General features: G+C 48.8%; 1 protein-coding gene across 2 annotated transcripts in view; it reads right to left on the minus strand.

Annotated features, from left to right (window-relative positions):
* Positions 1-20,669, minus strand: part of SHLD2 (shieldin complex subunit 2) — a 1,133,281-nt gene that overhangs the window by 435,552 nt on the left and 677,060 nt on the right. The window lies entirely within an intron of this gene.

Here is a 20,669-nt window from a genome sequence, read left to right on the forward strand (position 1 = left end):
CGGACCCAACCATTTCGGACAAATTGGACCAAGTCCTAGCAGGTATTGAACTATCCAGGGCCTCAATGGAGGAACGCCTGGGCACCCTCACCACAGACATCAACCTTATCCGTGATGACCATCGGAAACTAGCGGGGAAGGTACGAGAGAGGGAGAGGTCACTCGCCGATATACAGCCCACCCTGAGTGCGCAGCAGCAAACTCTTCGAACAGCCTTGGGTTGTCTGACAACCATAGAAGAACGAATGGACTATTTAGAAGGACGTTCTCGCCGTTGCAACATACGCGTGCTAGGTCTTCCGGAGGGCGTTGAGAAGACAAACCCCATCGAATACATGGAGCCTGGGTCAAATCCTTCACCCCAACCAAGGACCGCACAGCTTTTTTCTCCATAGAGCGAGCCCACAGGGTCCCAGCCAGTAAACCACCACCCGGCAACGCACCCCGCCACTTGCTCGTGAAGTTCCTTCATTTTCAAGACCAAGACGCGGTGCTACGGGCCGCCAGGCGTGCGGGTCCACTGCAAGTTGAAAACGAGCACGTCATGATCTTTCCGGATTACGCCAAGGCGGTGCAAAAGCTCAGAACATCCTTTCTGGAGGTGAAACGCCGCCTGCGGTCAAATGACATACATTACTCTTCGTTATTTCCGGCCCACCTGAAAGTCATTCATGCTGGTACTACACACTTCTTCTCCACTGCAGCAGATGCCTGCGAATGGGCGGACCACCACTGCACAAAGGGACCGACTGAGGACACAAAGGGCACCACACACACAGGAGGCGCGCCTCGCAGCCGACGCAAACGCAGGCAGACAGGACTGGAGGGAGCCCAAGGAAAGCCATGTGGTTGACTCCCCGGACCTAGAGCAGATCATGCGAGAACGTCGCAAGACCCTTCAAGCAGTTACTGATTTAGGGGCTCCCCCCTCTGAGGAGGACATTGAGGGGGTCCCCCACCTCTTCTCATCAGGAAGCAAAGAAAACAGCAACGAGGCCCATCCCACAGAAGACTCTATTACCCTACCCCCGATCACTCCGCAAATTGCAAATGCCATCCACTGAAGAAACCGAACGATGTACTCCGGAAGCATACTGCACCGAAGGGCACCCAGGAACGGGTGCACCCATCAGGAGGTTACCTGCATCGTGCTTCACGGCACGCTTGACACACTACACTCTTCAACAACGAATATTGATCCTACAAACGCCCCGGCGAGACTCCGCCACGCAGGCACGCACTGCCACCCCCACGCATTGACTGTTCGCTTTCTTATTCAATGAGCGTTGGTTTGGACGTATCGGGTTCGCTGATACGCCCCAGGTATTGGGCTAGTTTTCCCACCCAGTTACAAATTTTACTCACCCTGTTTTCATACTCCTACACCACACAGGAGAAGTGAGCAGCAGGGCAGCAGCAGTCCAGGGCATGGATTTTCTATGGATTCAGCGCGGCTAGATCACTCTCAGCACCTATGCCCTCCACAGCGACGATCGCGCTTCAAGGTGTGGGTAGGGCTTATCAAGCTTCCCAATGCAGTCCGCAGATATCAGTATTCTCACCCTAAACACACGGGGTCTCCACACACAGCGCAAGAGATACGCAACATATGCTTAAATTAAACGCCATACACAAATTGCGTTCCTACAAGAGACGCATCTCACAGCGCCAGAGGTTGATAGACTGCGGTCCCGTTGGCGGGGCACCATATGCGCCACGTCCTACTCAGCGTTCGCGCGGGGCGCACTGATTTGGGTCCGCCCAGGCACCCCCTTTCAGGAAACACGCAGAGTGGTGGAGAAGGAAGGTAGGTATGCCCTGTTAGAAGGAATACTGGACGGACAACCCGTTCTGCTGGGCAGAATATATGCGCCAAATACTGAACAGGATAAGTTCTTTGACTCCCTCACCGGCGTGTTAGCCCCATTTATATCTCTCCCATGGATTTTAGGGGGCGACTACAATTGTGAACTCAATGTCGCACTCGACAGATTACACCCACCACCACCACACTCTTCTGCCCATACACGGTCAAAATGTTTCCGCCGCTGGGTAAGTCACTGGGCGATAGTGGACGCATGGAGTGCTCACCACCCCCACGCAAAGCTTTACTTGTTTCATTCCATCCCTCATAACCTGCGAATCCGGTTAGACAGATTCTTATGCACACCATCACTAATTCCTAAGATCCATCACTCTGATTATCTAGGCCGGGTAGTCTCGGACCACGATGCACACCTACTACGCGTCCAATGGATACCTCCTCACCCACCAGTGCCCACATGGCGCCTCCCACGAGACTGTCTCACTGACCAGGCATTCCGGCACAATCATGCACAGAGTATCCGAGATTATTTCAATCACAACGCAGGGTCCACCACATCCAGACTGGTGGAATGGGATGCGTTTAAAGTAGTGGCCCGGGGGACATGCATCAAATAGGTGGCAGGGGTACGCCGCACACTAGGACAAACACTAGTCGACACGGAACGCAAGCAGGCAACACTCACGAAAAAGGAGGATGTTGAAACCGCAATGGTGGCCCAGGTTGCGGAGGCCAAAACACAATACTCTACCGCCCTAGCTGACCTGCGCAAATATAATTTTCGAGCCTATGCCGACCGGGTAAACAAGGAACGGGACAAAACGGGCATGCTCCTCGCATGATTAGCGAAACAAGACATTGACACCAAACCCATCACCAAGATCTTGACTCCCGCAGGAGTCCTAGTGTGCTCCCAATCAGACATTTTAAATGCGTTCCAGCAACATTACGCCACGGTTTACAGCACCCCGACAAATCTCCGGCAGGAGGCGATAAGCCATTTCCTAGACTCACTACCGATCCCGCATATCACAGACGCAAGTAGGGCCACACTAGATGATAAAATATCGGAGGCGGACGTCTCCGGCGCGATCCGTGCGTTGGCGCGGTACAAGGCACCGGGTCTAGATGGTCTGCCCCTCGAGTACTACAGTACCTTCTCTGCCCTTTTAGTTCCTCGTCTGACCGCTACGTTCTCGGACGCATTTAAGAGAAGGGAACTACCGGGATCCCTTAGGGAGTCAGTCATAGTGACATTTCTCAAACCACACCGAGACCCACAGCAATTGTCCTCCTACCGCCCCATCACACTCCTATCCGCTGACTGCAAGGTCTTGGGTAGAATCCTGGCCACTCAATACAAACAAATATTACGCCCCCTGGTCCACCCGGACCAATGCGGATTCGTCCCCGGCAGGAACACATCCCAGAACATAAGACGGTTGTTCCATGTCCAGGATCAGGTGGGGGACACCTTCCCCCATGCGGTCTGCCTCATCCTGGACCTTGAAAAGGCCTTTGACACCTTGACATGGCTATACCTATTTGCTTAAACAAAATAGAATCCACTCAGAAGGTGGTAGTGATCCCTAAAGTGATGGGGAGCACACAGTGTTGTTTGAATACCCCTCACACACCAACAGGCCCCTTGGTGTCATGCTTCATCATCAGGGCCTTCGCATCCCTCTACGGGATGCGCGTGCTGCGACTCACAGATACGTAGGAGCACTGATAGTGAACTATGTGTTTGTGTGTGTGAGAGGGAGAGTGAGTGGTGAGGTGAAAAAAGTGAAGGTTAAAAAATACCTGGCTCGTAGGAAAAATATTTATTACGTCCTCGGCTGGTATTATTAAAAGGGGTGCAAGATGAGGTTGTCAGTTATACGTATTAGGGTATATCAACCTCGGAAGTGCGTCGACATGTTTCGGAGTACACAGACTCCTTCTTCAGGACGAGGATATGCACAACTATCCTCACCTTACTCACATGGGATTTTGAATGTAAAAGTGTATTCTACAAAAAACACTAGGTGAAATGTACCTATAGGTGTTATAGTTTGGATAAGTTCTGTTGCGCCCAGACAAACATGTTGCAGTGCCAAATTCACTAAAGGTGTCGCCCAGCCTACTCTCAAGGAGATGTTTCACATCTACAACCATTATACTGAACCCTTGGCAGACAAGAGTGTTTCCAGACTCTCATTATTTTATTATGTTCACTACAACAGTTATGTTTTCCTGTAAAATTCTAAGAATGCAGTAGGTTTTCTTTTCTTTTCACATCACTATCAATATGTGACCAAAGATCCTCGCATTTCTTGTCTTTGGCATCATTACTCAGCAAAACGTCTGTAAACAGTTTCCACATGGATAATATAGCATTCACAGCCCCTTCCCTTGGAATGAGAACCATCAGCTAAGTGTAAGTGACACAGTTGGGATGACTCTTTCTTTGATGCCACACAAAGCACAAAATTATAAATATTTGCATTTTAGTTCCTGCGCATAACAAAACAGTGCATTAATATGGACTAAAAAGTCAAAAGCATTCTTCATTTACTCTGAAGATTTTAAGGATGCTTTCAGAATACCATCTAACAAGTGGCAAGGATCTCTTACAGGGAAGCACTTCAGCTCAGGTATCGGTTTTGGTAGGTCATCAAACAACTGTTTTATATACGTAGCTGAATCACTGTAAAAACAAACAGCGTCACTCCAATCTTTGCTAAACTTGGAAAGAACCTTTTTGCAGCAGCATTTTAAGTGACACTGCATTCCATGTTTTCCAAATGTCTGGTGTCATGTTTTCACAACTATCCCAGATGCTTGGTGATAGCACTCTTTTCACATATATTTATTACTATACCTTGCTTTGAATGTTTAAAGCCTGAGGTGTTGGCAATTCACCTACTATCAATACTGACTTACTAGAAACTGGGGGTTGAGATATCAAGGGGTTTTGCCCATCCTCTATCGGTAAATGTGATGACAGGTCGCCGTACTCTGTAGATGAAGCGAGCGGCGTGAGAAGTCGAAAGGTGAAACGGAGAGACCTGGATACTGCTTTTCAAGGGATACTAACACATTTAAATTGGTTACACTGTTGACATGCCGCTCAGACCAGAAACCCATTGTGGTAAGGAATTATCACCACAATTCATAGATTGACTATTTAGAAGATCTAACCTTGATGAAGTCGCGGGACAACACCCCATACGCGACGAAACACGTGTTGGCTGTTGAAAGCGGATGTACAAGCCTACAAGAATAAAACTTGAAAAAGAAAAGACCGAATGTTTACAATTCACACTGTGTGATAAAGTTATTATGTGTTTAGTTTGGTTACAATAGGGAAACCATATTGAAAGTTGACGTGTGCTGGGGAGTGAATTATATTTTGTGTGAAGCTGAGGCTTTGATTTGTGGAGTTTAGTGGTTCTCCATACCCTGAAGCACCGTCTGTACAAATACACAGATCCTAAACTAGCTGTGTAACTCTACCCAGTGGCGCCATATACCTATACTTAATACCACGTTTCGGAGCATTTAATAAATGTGATGGCACATATTGGGAAATATTCTTATGAAACCAGACATTTTACCCATCAGTGAAAGAATCAAACGCAGCCAAAATATCAAATATGATTTTGATATTTCCTGATTCTATACAGTTTATAAAATAATTAAACAAGACCTAAAACATGTTTCTAAACTCTGCAACTTTAGACCAAAGACCACAAAACTGAAAAAATCAAAAGGAAGAAGAAACAATATTTTAGTGACATTCCTAAACAACAAAACCCAAGCAGATTAATGTAAGCCCAGTCTTTCTTGCTGCTACCTTGTATAACAAAGTTCAATTGCATTGGGCCCTTCAGGAAGAAAAAAATGACTTTCACTCTCCTTTTCCTTTCTTTGAATGGCATTTAGTTTGTGGTTGTGCAGGTGTTTTTTCAGTGTTTATATATATACACTGGGAAGGGCTATTTCCCTTTCAGTGGGGTTTTAGCTCAGTTATTATAGGTTTAAACCTAAACCGGACAGCCTAGTAATTAGCACAAGCCAGACCCATCACTGCTGCAGAGCACTGTACAAAAGAAAATATGGCGAGTTTCATAACATGGAGTAGAATTCTGATGCCTTCATCCGATAGCATGTGCCGAGATCTACAATGCACAGGAACCAGTTATTTTGTAGGAGACTCCAGGTTATGGCCTTAGTGATTTGGGTAGTGGCAGTGGGGATAGGTGAAAACAGTGTTGCTTAGAGTGCAAAAAACAAGTCTTTCACCAGTAAGTGGGAAGATCAGAGCAATTTTACTTCATATAGGAGAGCAGAGTTTGCATCCTTGATATGACATGAGGGTTTAGAGGTGGAAGGTAAGGGGATGGTGTGACTAAAGTAATCATTTTTTGAAGTTTAATTTGGGAGTGGTTGCTTAATTCTTCCCACACCAGAGGTTTATTTATCTTGCAGTTTCATATTGTACAAACCTGCGTGGGCAACGGAGCACCTTACTTACTAGTTGGGTTACATTAGTGCAAAAATGGAACGAATCAGATAACCACTAAAAGAATACAGAACAACATCATAACATACGTATATTTCAAGTCAGCATCCCCCTTCCTTTTCCACCAGTTCCTTAGTTCTGTGAGGAAAATAAGGTGCTTATCATCCAGTGGTGGCTCCCCATCCTTGTTTCTGTCCTTTTTTCGGTCTTGCCTGAGCCAGTGCATGGGCTGCTCGGAGAGACATTTAGTATTCAGGTCTTCAAAGTGCTGCCACAGCCGGCCTAGCTTTTGCATTAAGGCGAGTGTGCACGCGCGTAGCCGCCATCTGCCTCCCTTCCAGTGCAATCACTGCTACGCGCGCACCACTCGCACCACAGAGCGTGTCCGATCACTTTCGCTTTCACGGCCGCACAGCCGTTACTTTTACGGCTGCGCAGCCAATGCTTGTTTTATTCGCATTTTGGGACTTGTGATAGTGTTTTTATAATAGGATCGCAGGGACTACATACAATTCACAGAATGCAAATTAAAAAAACTGCATTTAACCTATTCATAGATGGCAACTTTAACTTGTGAGCCCTGTTGGAAGCCTGTTTTGCAAAAGACTTGGTCAGAGGTTTCAATGGTTCAGTCACACCTTGGGTGTTTTGCTTTCTGCTGTGCAGAGTGTCGCACTGAGCCTGCTTGCTTTGTAGTTTTATGCTCGTGTTTTATGTGCTGCGGCCATCAGCAGGGTAAGCTTAATCTAACAAAACTGCTTTTCCAGCTGTTGTTGCGCCCCACCCCCGGGATGATGTCATCCAGAATATTCACAGACCTATCATCCAAGAAAACATACTCACAGGTTTCGATTTTCCGTTAAACTTGGGAATGGAAGTGCAAAGACTGGACGACCTTCACCGGTGCAAACGAGGTCAGTGTGTTCATTGGGATCAGGGGGGTGGTGTTCCTGGGCTATCGCAGCACTATATTTATCTTGCAAACTTCCTTATTGAAAGCCAATGACGTTTCATATTTATCTAATGAGCGCAGATGCTGAAGGTTACACTGGGCCACGTGGTGGTAGCAAATGTATTATTAACCATTAATAAGTATCACGCCCAACAATCTGGGGCCTCTCTTTGTGCTTTATTAATGGGTCTTTTTTTGGAAGCTGAGAGAGTGGTACTGATTTCATCTTTCTGTGAAGGTTGAAAGGCTGAGTTGCGCATTATTTTGTTGCACGTCGGCCAGTTTGCTTTTTGCATTGTCTTTTAGAATACATTTTTGAAAACTCACTTCCTGCGGTGCTAACATCTGTGTCTCAGCTTCAAGAGTGGTAAAAAAGTATGTTTGCGCTCTGGCCCCACAGTGCACAAAGATGGCGCCCGCCTCTCAGAGTCCGGCATTGCCATGAAGACCTCACCTGTGCCCCAAGGGTGGGCTATGCTAGCACCCACTTATGTCCAGCCTGAAGTGGAGCATGCTACGTTTAGTCTCCACACCCACCCCATTGGGTTGTGATTTACAGGTGTAGACATAGAAAGCAGACTTGTGTGCTGCTGATGATGAATGTTGACGCATATAAGTGATGATTCATGATTCCAAATCTTTGGGGAGCATTTTCTGTGCAAATAGGCAAAAATATTGATTTCGCAGACTTCTTAGTTTCCCCAGATTTTTGACATTTTGCCAGTTTTCTGCAGGTTTTTGAAATATAGGGCAGTAACCACAGTTTTTCAAACTCTGCGTGAATTTTCTTTCTGGCTTTCCTGCCCGGGAGGAAGGGTGAGAAAACATCAGAAAGGAAGGACGAATGACAGGGGCCAAGAAGGCAGAGCCACATTTACAATTATTGGCATAGGTCTGCAATACTGCAGAACGTGGCTGAGTTTCTCTGTAATTTTTAAAATCAGCCCAGCTGAGTTTCAGACTGGGCTGTGCGGTGGCCACTTGCATGGGAATTCTTTTGTCGGAAGGTCAGTCCCACGACACCGCCATGGGGAAACTTGTAGATGTCATGGGACAACAGAGAGGCCCCAGCACCTTACCATCTATAATTCTGCAGAAATACGTGGAGGGGAAGACCCGGAGTATTTCTTTCATAATTTTGAACGAATGGCTCGGGCTGCAGCATGACCAGCAGAGAAATGGGGTCAGTACCTGGGACCTTTATTGTCTGGGGAACTACAATCCTCATCCCAGGCTGCTAATATCCTGAGTACCACCCCTTACGATGAGATAAAACACTGCATAATGGAGAGTCTAGGAATCGACGACTAAACCTATAGAATGAGGCTGCGACAATTTAAGGAAGGGCCCCAAGAAACACCCAGAGCTTTATACTTTCGTGTAAAACACATGGCTGATTGATGGCTAAAAACCCACTACCGCCACAAAGGAAGAGATAATGTCCAGGGTGTACTTGGAACAGTATTTGCCCTCACTTCATCCCCAGATACAGAAATGGGTCAGACAACATGCCATCTCACATTAGAAACAGCGATGGAGATCGCTAGCGCCTACAATCGGGCACAAGAAGTACAAAAGGGGCGTGAAGAAAGTCCCTGGAGAACAAACATGAGTCGAGGAAACCGCCCTTCTCGGGTCCCACCAGTCCGAAAACCCGACCCCGTGACCATCATCCCTGGACCCCCAGTGTTCAGACCCCCAGTATTCGGAACCCAGGGACCAACGGTGGTGAGAACTCCTGCACCTGGCCCACAATGTTATTGCTGAGGAGGCCTAGGACATATAACTCGCTTCTGTCAACAGAAGGAGGAGCCAATGGAGATAGGTCTCACCAAGAACTATTGCTGTTTCACCCAGTCTACACGACAAAAGCCCTATTGTGTGACGTGATGGTAAATGGTCATCCCATGACCGCCCTAGCTGACACTGGCTGCGACAAAGTGTGATGCGACCTCAGGGCGTGGGAACCAAACCTTGCCCCGTAGACGGTGTTGTGAACATCCAATGTGTCCATGGTGATACGAAGACATATCCCACCACCCTTGTCCACATACAACATGCCATGGATCCGGGATCTGACTTAAAAGTGGGGCTCATTCCCTGATTGCCTGAACAAGTGATATTAGGGAATGATTATTAGCATCTGCCGAAGCTGCTTCAAGAAACAACCCCTAAGGAAGAGGAATGGTGGGGCAGTGCTCCCTTTGCTCAAGACGAAGATCACTAATGGCCCCCCTCTAAACCTAGAAAAACCAAAACCCAAAAACATAGAGAAAAGGGCCAACCCACCGGAGTATACCCTGCTGTACCTGTGGAAAACCATTGGGAAAGCGATAGACATTTCCAGACAGCCCAGAGGGAGGACCCGATTGTACAAGAGGCCTGGAACCAAGCCCAAAGCAAAAAGACCCAGTACATGTATGTCCCTATTTCTTGATTAAAAGCGGATTATTGTACAGGAAAGCAGAGCATACTAAACACCCTCAGTTGTTAGTCCCTACCCCCTTCCAAGATACTCTACCTGGCCCATAGTCACTTGTTCGGTGGACATTTTGGGGAAGAAAAGACTGAGAAGCTAATAACCAAGCAGTTCTATTGGCTCAGCATTTATCGTAGAGTGAGAACTTACTGTCATGAATGCCCAACCTGTCAAAAAAACAGTAAGTACAGACCCCCTAGAGTTCCCTTACAACCTCTTCCCATCATTGAAGAACCCTTTTGTAGAATTGGGATGGACATCCTAGGCCCCCTATTACCTTCTCGAAGTGGGTGTCGCTATGTATTGGTCCTTGTAGATTACGCTACTCGTTTTCCAGAGGTCATCGCTTTACGCCATCCCGACGCTTCCAGCATAGTTAAGGCTATGATAGCAGCATTTTCCCCGGTGGGGTTTCCAAAAGAGATCCTGACGGATCAGGGGACCCCATTCGCCTCAAAACTGATGAAGCAAGTGTGCTCTCAGCTGGGAATCAAACAAATACGAACGGCAGCATGTCAGCCCCAGACCGATGGTCTTGTCGAACGCTACAATACTATTTTAATGACCACCTTAAAAAAACTTTTGGCTCTGGAGTCCAAACGGTGGGAGGATATGTTACCCCTCGCATTGTATGCCATACGCTGTCAAACCCAGAAAAGTAAGGGGTATTCCCCCTTTGAATTGCTTTATGGTCATCAGCCTCGCTCCCTGTTGGACGTGCTACGTGAAACCTAGGAAACAGAACCCCATAGCACTACCCCCTTGATAGAGTAGGTCAGTAATTTAAAAACTCATTTGGGACAGATATGGGCCATAATACGGAATAACATGGAAAAAGCACAGGAGTCCTAAAAGACTCAATATGATAAAAATACCAAAGAGAGGTTTTTTCAGTAGGAGATGCCGTACTATTGATGATGACCTCCTCAGACCATAAGTTGTTAGGACAATGGCAGAGTCCTTATACAGTGGTAGAAAAAGTGACGCCTGTCACTTACCGATTGGAACTGGACAAAACCTGAGGTACCTCCGAAATCTATCATATCAATCTTTTAAAAAAATGGGAGGGACCACTTCCCACCTGGATTGGGAACGTGAGAGGAGACAATCCTTTATACCATCAATGTCTGGACAGCGAATTGCCTGCCCACTTAAAAGATAGCCTGGTTAATAACTTACTACCCTTACAAAGCGTGTTTTCCCTGACTCTAGGAAAAACTACGTTAGTAGAACACGCCATTAAAACCCTCCCAGGGAAAAGAGTACGTCTTCACCCATATCGTATACCAGAGGCCTGCCGAATAACCATCTAACAGATGCAACAAATGGGGATTATAGAACCCTCAGAGAGTGAATTGAATTCACCAATTGTTCTCGTGCCGAAGCCAGATGGCTCGGTGCGATTCTGTATTGACTTTAGGGAGGTCAACAAAATATCTGAATTCGACACATATCCTCTTCCCAGGGTAGACGAGATGAGAGAACGGATTGGGAGGGCCAAGTATATCAGTACCCTGGACTTATGTAAGGGATATTGGCAGATTCCCCTGAGAGTACAGGACCAAGAGAAAATCGCGTTCTCCACTCCAGACGGGTTGTTCCAATTCGTCATGCTTCCCTTCAGTTTACATGGAGCACCAGTGTGACGAGGAGGACCCGGACTCGGGCCCTCCAGGCTTACCTTTACCTGTGTCCCCTCTTTTTGCACAGCACACCGACACATGGAAGACGGCTGACGACTGGTTCAACCCAACACGGGACCCTGAGGAGCCATGTTTCTTTAATTGGGCGGAGCTGGACCCTGAACCCGCCCACCTGCCGGAGGTAAAACAACGCCCAAAGCAGACTCAGGTGTGTGTTACACCCGGAGGGAGTGGAGAGTGGTGGCGTGAGGAGGAAGCAGAGTGGAGGACGGAGAACCAAAGAAGAGTGCGAGCGAGGAGGAGGCGGGAGAGCAGCGGAGGAGGACGGGAGAGGAGAAGAGCGTGGAACATCGGCAGGAGGAGACGGGAGAGCAGCGGAGGAGGACGGGAGAGGAGAAGAGCGTGGAACATCGGCAGGAGGAGGCGGGAGAGCAGCAGAGTAGGACGGAGGCAAGAGACGAGGAAGGCATTGAATCACCGACCTGCAGAGCAGAGGGGCGAAAGAACCGAGACGACCGCGACAAGCCGGGAGGCCAACGGGAAGGCGCATCGCCCAGCCACACTTCCCACGAAGTGTGGCTAGAGCAGGTACGGTCACGATTCACGGGGTGGGCAGGACGTAAGTGGGGCAAACCACCGTGAGAAGATACACCCGACCATCTGTGCACCAAATCCCCACCCTTCACCTTTTCGGCACCGTAATCTTTATGAGCACGTGTGGTCCCTCACTTCCCTACCCTAAACAACCATCCGAATCCTGTGCCTAAATATTGGTTTCTTTCTTTCTGGGGCGGTGTTCCGGACGGGAGTCGAGACGGCAGAAGCAAGGCCTACAACACCCAGGAGGCACCGGGAATCACGGCGCTTTGGAACTGCTAAACAAGCGGCAGAGGACCCGAAAACCCGCTCCCCTTCTACAGAGTGCCTGTACAGAAGAGACGGCAATATAAAACAATAAAACCCTCGTTACCCAGATCCCCTGTGTCCGTGAGTTTATTCGATAACCCGACCAGAAGCTCACAACCAGCTACATTTCAAAGAGCCATGAATCTTATATTACGACCCCACGAGAGATACGCAAGAGCTTATATAGACAACATCGTCATTTATAGCGACTCCTGGGATCAACATCTGATCTACCTGTATGAGGTGATTCAAGCTTTGATGAATCAGGGATTCAAGATCAACCCAGCCAAAAGTCATTTGGCTGCATAAAATTTAAAGTATCTGGGTTATCTGTTGGGGGAGGGAGTGATACGGCCCCAAAGTACCAAACTCACTGCTATAGCCCAAATACCCTTTCCCAGTTCAGCTAAAGCCCTCCGAGCCTTCCTGGGGCTACTCGTTACTATAGGAGGGTTATACTCCCATTTTCACAACATGCAGCCCCTCTCACAGACCTCTTACAGAAGAGCGTAAAAACTGAAGCCAGATTAAGAGACCCTAGCCCTGATCTCATCCACTCATTTGAGACCCTAACTTCTGATACAGTGCTAGCTAGCCCTGACTGCACTCATCCCTTTATTCTCCAGACGGACGCCTCTGACCAGGGATTGGGGGAGGTTCTGTCCCAGAGAAACCAACAAAGAGAGGAAAGGCCTATACTGTACATAAGTCGGAAACTGTTTCCCAGAGAACAAAACTATGCAGTAATCAAAAAGGAAGCCCTGGCCATAAAGTGGGCCATTGACACTTTAAAATAATATCCAGAGGGACGAGAGTTCATGCTATACACCGACCATGCCCCTTTAGAATGGCTAGCGCCCAACAAAGGAACCAACGAAAGGGTGCTGTGCTGGTTTCTGTCATTGCAACCTTATAGATTCTACACTAAGCATCGCAAGGGAACAGAACAAGCAAATGCAGACTTCTTTTCTAGGTACCCCTGTGAAATTTCCCCTACTAGAAGGACGGCATGGGAAAGGGGATGTGAGGGGGTGTCTAACATGGCAGGCCTAATGTCGTAATGTACGCCCACACTGTACCTCCAAGGCTTACCTGCACAAACAAACTCCCCTAGATTCCCATGCGGGAAGAGGCCAACAACAAACGTAACTCCTCCCCCATGTCCTTCCCCGTTTAGCATCAAGACTCCATGGAAGAGGAAGTGGGCGCGGCTAACGCCAGGAGAGGATCTGCACAGGAGGTGAAAAGGGCCAGGGACACCACCAGGCGGCGCGGCACAGCCAGGAGGAAGTAAGAGGAGTGCCAAGTGGATCGAGATGAAGGAGAAGCTGCCGGAAGGAAGGAGGAGTATCAAGCGGAACCAAACAAGGAAGAAGCAGACGTGGGAGACCAGGAAGAGACATGGTGCGAGAACTGGTGGTCCCCACCGGAGGTGGCTAAAGAGCGGCCGCAACTTCGGAGAGTTGCGGCAGAGCCGGTGAGTTTTCAGAACCCGGGGAAAGAGGGACCAGGTTTTTGGGAGGTCTGAACGTGTACAGGAGGGTGGCGGGAGGTTTGAACGTGTATAGGAGGGTGGCGGGAGGGTTGGATGTGTACAGGAGGGAGGCGGGAGGTTTAAAGTTACCGGGGAAAGGGGACCATGAGTTATATGGCCATGTGAGCTTTATTAGTTTTCTTTCTTCTTTACTTTTATTTGTACTATCGTGCTCTGGGAAAAAACTGGAGCACATTTGGGCCCACCGGAGGGGTGCAGAGATACAAACTCCAATAGTACCATACTCCTTAGAATAGGAAATCCGTATTTGGAGCACTATTCCATACCCACCCCCTCTTCACCTGTCGTCCCTGTGCACGACCTGTCCTACCATTTAGCCCCTCACAGCCTTTCCTCTTGTCAACCTGCCTATCCGCACTATCCGTCCAGCCCCTGTATATCGTTAAACACCAACTGGGTGTGCTGACGGAACACTAGTGTCTAAAAAGTGGGAAACCCTGCAATCACTGCCGGCTCATTATTTCTTTCCTCTTCTAAGCCTCCCGGGGAAGGACCACCCAACGTAAAGACGCTCCACTGAAGAGGGAAGAATCCCCAAGACGAAAGACTTGGAGCCGCCATTGCAGAAACCCTTAAGACCATATTGGTTCACAAGATTTTCTTAAAATGTAAGTGCTTGTTAAATAAAGACCACCCAACTGGCCCACTATATACAGCCTCCACGCCTGTTTGTCCAGCCGGCGCTCCCTCAGTAGCCCTTTAAACATATCTCAGGCCTGCCATTAGAGAGCCTGTGTTTGCAGTTTTACACTGCCATGTCGACCTGGCAAGTTAACTATCTTGCCAGGCACAAACCTACCTTTTTAATACATATTAGTCAATCCTAAGGTAGGCCCTGGCCAGCCCCAGAGGCAGATTGCAGTGTATTTAAAAAGTAGGCATGCTCTTTTAAGTTTTACATGTCGTAGTAGTGAAAAACTCTTAAATAGTTGTTTTACAATTGTAAGGCCTTTCTCTCCATTAGGACTTGTGGGATTACCTTCTTCCCGATCTTCAGTACTATGCCTGGGCTTTTCAGTTATCACACTCAAGGATGCTGTTGAGATGCCCAGATCACTCAGAGAGGGGGTTTGCCGCTTGAGGGGTTTCTCTTTAAATATAGCGATCAGAAGTTCTTTAAGAAGATCATGCTGGAAGTTCATCCTGGGTATGGCCAAAATATGGGCTTGAGTTAAGCAATGTACAGGCCTAAATTACTTTTGAAGCTTAGCTCCCCTGTGGGACTCTCCAGGGACTCCAGACTGTCTAAAAGACAAATTAGCTACACCACTTAGAACATCAGGATTTAAGGTATGGCGGGATTTGGCTCCTGATGGTTTACTTTTATCATTGTCGTCACTTCATAACAGGCTAGAAGAGGGCATGTCTAGGTTTAAGTATCTATAGCTACAGAGTTGTCCCGGTATCTTAAACCCATACGTATAGGGAACACTCTGGAGGAGCAACTAGTATTGAGGCCTGTGGGGAGCAAAGAGGTATCTTTCTTTTACTGGTCCATAGAGTAAGCCGTTTTTTTTTTTTTTTTAAATCAGATTTTATTCATTTTTCACATTTCTTACAGGTATATCATTGTCATGTGTCTGTGGGCAAAATATATAATCGCACAAACATGCATCCTCGGTAGCTTGTTTCCGGTCCAGGGAAGGCATGGCTTGGCAGTTCGGGTTGGACTGTTCCCATGAGGCACAGGGTCAGACTGATTTGCTTATGGCCATGTCTGAACTGGGGTGGCAGAGTGGGCTAAAGAACGGTGATGGATTAAACCCAGATCAGTTGACTGGGGGCGAGTGCTTGTATTGTCAACGCTCCGTCCATCAATTCCTTTGGTTTTTCTTTGTTCGCCATAAGTTGGGCGGGTATGCTCAGACGTGAGTCCCTTGCTCACTTTGCCACTGGATTCAAGCAAGCCGGGCTGAAGACGTCTGAAATGCCAGAAACCGGTCCTCGGTAGCTTGTTTCCGGTCCAGGGAAGGCATTGCTTGGCAGTTCGGGCTGGACTGTTCCCATGAGGCAAAGGGTCAGACTGATTTGCATATGGCCATGTCTGAACTAGGGTGGCAGAGTGGGCTAAAGAACGGTGATGGATTAAACCCAGATCAGTTGACTGGGGGTGAGTGCTTGTATTGTCAATGCTCCGTCCATCATTTCCTTTGGTTTTTCTTTGTTCGCCATAAGTTGGCAGGGTATGCTCAGACGTGAGTGCCTTGCTCACTTTGCCACTGGATTCAAGCAAGCCGGGCTGAAGACGGCTGAAATGCCAGAAACCGGTCCTTGGTAGCTTGTTTCCGGTCCAGGGAAGGCATGGCTTGGCAGTTCGGGCTGGACTGTTCCCATGAGGCACAGGGTCAGACTGATTTGCATATGGCCATGTCTGAACTGGGGTGGCAGAGTGGGCTAAAGAACGGTGATGGATTAAACCCAGATCAGTTGACTGGGGGTGAGTGCTTGTATTGTCAACGCTCCGTCCATCATTTCCTTTGGTTTTTCTTTGTTCGCCATAAGTTGGCAGGGTATGCTCAGATGTAAGTCCCTTGCTCAATTTGCCACTGGATTCAGGCAAGCCGGGCTGAAAATGGCTGAAATGCCAGAAACCGGTCCTCGGTAGCTTGTTTCCGGTCCAGGGAAGGCATGGCTTGGCAGTTCGGGCTGGACTGTTCCCATGAGGCACAGGGTCAGACTGATTTGCATATGGCCATGTCTGAACTGGGGTGGCAGACTGGGCTAAAGAACGGTGATGGATTAAACCCAGATCAGTTGACTGGGGGTGAGTGCTTGTATTGTCAACGCTCCGTCCATCATTTCCTTTGGTTTTTCTTTGTTCGCCATAAGTTGGCAGGGTACGCTCAGACGCGAGTCCCTTGCTCACTTTGCCACTGGATTCAAGCAAGCCGGGCTGAAGACGTCTGAAATGCCAGAAACCGGTCCTCAGTAGCTTGTTTCCGGTCCAGGCAAGGCATGGCTTGGCAGTTCGGGCTGGACTGTTCCCATGAGGCACAGGGTCAGACTGATTTGCATATGGCCATGTCTGAACTAGGGTGGCAGAGTGGGCTAAAGAACGGTGATGGATTAAACCCATATCAGTTGACTGGGGGCGAGTGCTTGTATTGTCAATGCTCCGTCCATCATTACCTTTGGTTTTTCTTTGTTCGCCATAAGTTGGCAGGGTATGCTCAGACGTGAGTCCCTTGCTCACTTTGCTGCTGGATTCAAGCAAGCCGGGCTGAAGACGGCTGAAATGCCAGAAACCGGTCCTCGGTAGCTTGTTTCCGGTCCAGGGAAGGAATGGCTTGGCAGTTCGGGCTGGACTGTTCCCATGAGGCACATGGTCAGACTGATTTGCTTATGGCCATGTCTGAACTGGGGTGGCAGAGTGGGCTAAAGAACGGTTATGGATTAAACCCAGATCAGTTGACTGGGGGTGAGTGCTTGTATTGTCAACGCTCCGTCCATCATTTCCTTTGGTTTTTCTTTGTTCGCCATAAGTTGGCAGGGTATGCTCAGACATGAGTCCCTTGCTCACTTTGCCACTGGATTCAAGCAAGCCGGGCTGAAGACGTCTGAAATGCCAGAAACCGGTCCTCGGTAGCTTGTTTCCGGTCCAGGGAAGGCATTGCTTGGCAGTTCGGGCTGGACTGTTCCCAGGAGGCAAAGGGTCAGACTGATTTACATATAGCCATGTCTGAACTAGGGTGGCAGAGTGGGCTAAAGAACGGTGATGGATTAAACCCAGATCAGTTGACTGGGAGTGAGTGCTTGTATTGTCAACGCTCCGTCCATCATTTCCTTTGGTTTTTCTTTGTTCGCCATAAGTTGGCAGGGTATGCTCAGACATGAGTCCCTTGCTCACTTTGCCACTGGATTCAAGCAAGCCGGGCTGAAGACGTCTGAAATGCCAGAAACCGGTCCTCGGTAGCTTGTTTCCGGTCCAGGGAAGGCATTGCTTGGCAGTTCGGGCTGGACTGTTCCCATGAGGCAAAGGGTCAGACTGATTTGCATATGGCCATGTCTGAACTAGGGTGGCAGAGTGGGCTAAAGAACGGTGATGGATTAAACCCAGATCAGTTGACTGGGGGTGAGTGCTTGTATTGTCAATGCTCCGTCCATCATTTCCTTTGGTTTTTCTTTGTTCGCCATAAGTTGGCAGGGTATGCTCAGACGTGAGTCCCTTGCTCACTTTGCCACTGGATTCAAGCAAGCCGGGCTGAAGACGGCTGAAATGCCAGAAACCGGTCCTTGGTAGCTTGTTTCCGGTCCAGGGAAGGCATGGCTTGGCAGTTCGGGCTGGACTGTTCCCATGAGGCACAGGGTCAGACTGATTTGCATATGGCCATGTCTGAACTGGGGTGGCAGAGTGGGCTAAAGAACGGTGATGGATTAAACCCAGATCAGTTGACTGGGGGTGAGTGCTTGTATTGTCAACGCTCCGTCCATCATTTCCTTTGGTTTTTCTTTGTTCGCCATAAGTTGGCAGGGTATGCTCAGATGTAAGTCCCTTGCTCAATTTGCCACTGGATTCAGGCAAGCCGGGCTGAAAATGGCTGAAATGCCAGAAACCGGTCCTCGGTAGCTTGTTTCCGGTCCAGGGAAGGCATGGCTTGGCAGTTCGGGCTGGACTGTTCCCATGAGGCACAGGGTCAGACTGATTTGCATATGGCCATGTCTGAACTGGGGTGGCAGACTGGGCTAAAGAACGGTGATGGATTAAACCCAGATCAGTTGACTGGGGGTGAGTGCTTGTATTGTCAACGCTCCGTCCATCATTTCCTTTGGTTTTTCTTTGTTCGCCATAAGTTGGCAGGGTACGCTCAGACGCGAGTCCCTTGCTCACTTTGCCACTGGATTCAAGCAAGCCGGGCTGAAGACGTCTGAAATGCCAGAAACCGGTCCTCGGTAGCTTGTTTCCGGTCCAGGCAAGGCATGGCTTGGCAGTTCGGGCTGGACTGTTCCCATGAGGCACAGGGTCAGACTGATTTGCATATGGCCATGTCTGAACTAGGGTGGCAGAGTGGGCTAAAGAACGGTGATGGATTAAACCCATATCAGTTGACTGGGGGCGAGTGCTTGTATTGTCAATGCTCCGTCCATCATTACCTTTGGTTTTTCTTTGTTCGCCATAAGTTGGCAGGGTATGCTCAGACGTGAGTCCCTTGCTCACTTTGCTGCTGGATTCAAGCAAGCCGGGCTGAAGACGGCTGAAATGCCAGAAACCGGTCCTCGGTAGCTTGTTTCCGGTCCAGGGAAGGAATGGCTTGGCAGTTCGGGCTGGACTGTTCCCATGAGGCACATGGTCAGACTGATTTGCTTATGGCCATGTCTGAACTGGGGTGGCAGAGTGGGCTAAAGAACGGTTATGGATTAAACCCAGATCAGTTGACTGGGGGTGAGTGCTTGTATTGTCAACGCTCCGTCCATCATTTCCTTTGGTTTTTCTTTGTTCGCCATAAGTTGGCAGGGTATGCTCAGACATGAGTCCCTTGCTCACTTTGCCACTGGATTCAAGCAAGCCGGGCTGAAGACGTCTGAAATGCCAGAAACCGGTCCTCGGTAGCTTGTTTCCGGTCCAGGGAAGGCATTGCTTGGCAGTTCGGGCTGGACTGTTCCCAGGAGGCAAAGGGTCAGACTGATTTACATATAGCCATGTCTGAACTAGGGTGGCAGAGTGGGCTAAAGAACGGTGATGGATTAAACCCAGATCAGTTGACTGGGAGTGAGTGCTTGTATTGTCAACGCTCCGTCCATCATTTCCTTTGGTTTTACCCCATGGAACTACCACAAATCCTAGTCCCGCATCCTACTAGATCTTCCGTGTCTTCACCACCTTCTACGCTAGGAGAATTGTTTATCATGTGCAGGAGTCATATCCCATCCGACTTGTGTCGTAGCCTGGAGGGGCTGATCCATTCTGCCCTAGGATTATGCGTTTACTATCTGCACCAATCCACCTTACCAAACAACTGAGAACACAACCCCCCCCAGCCTACTCCCTCCCTTCCCCGGTCCCTCCCCCCATTAACCCCACCTCCCCTCAGACATGTCGCTCTCTCTAACAGCGCACTTGTTGCACAAAATGCATTTCTTTCACTTTTGTTGGATTCCCTAAGGCAGTAATCAATGTCCCACCTAGGAGGATGCACCCACTGTAGTCGTCCCCCCATCTACTCTCCCACCCTTTCGCCTGTGGCTGTGTTCCCATGTAGTGAAGGTAGTCCCCCACACCTGGGGAGATCAGTCATCGTCATCAGTCGGGTGTTTAAGAAGATCCACCATCGCCACCCAGGCCCTTGCCATGTCCAATAATCTATCATTGTCAGTTCTCCGAACCATCCGAAGCGGGAAAGTCCCTTCACAGTCCGCCCACTTTATAAGTTCTCGCAGCCATCACGCAGTGTTGGGGGCTGTGACCGCCTTCCAATGGCTAGTAATTTCGCTTTCAGCTAGGACTAACTTCAAGTCCAGGAATTTGCTGGTGGTTTTGTTGCGGGCAGTGTGGGGGAACCAGTGTAGCAGACAGACACCTGGAGTAAGCTGCAGCTCGCTTTCTGTCACCTCCTTCAGTTTGGTCAGGACCTCCCCCCAGAACCAGCAGAGCAGTGGGCATCCCAGAACATGCGCATAAACGCTGCATTTTCCAGTCTGCATCTTGGGCAGGCAGTGTGGGAGCCAAATAATTCATTGATTTTGTGACGAGTGAGGTACGCCCGATGAAACACGTAGAATTGTATTAGCTGGAATCTCGCATTCCGGGAGCATTTCCATGCTCGCTCCAGCAGCATCTCTCATAGCTTTGCCTCTATAGGCG

Source organism: Lissotriton vulgaris, chromosome 5 (genome assembly GCF_964263255.1).
Source record: "Lissotriton vulgaris chromosome 5, aLisVul1.2, whole genome shotgun sequence".
In the NCBI taxonomy this organism is placed as follows: Eukaryota; Metazoa; Chordata; class Amphibia; order Caudata; family Salamandridae; genus Lissotriton; species Lissotriton vulgaris.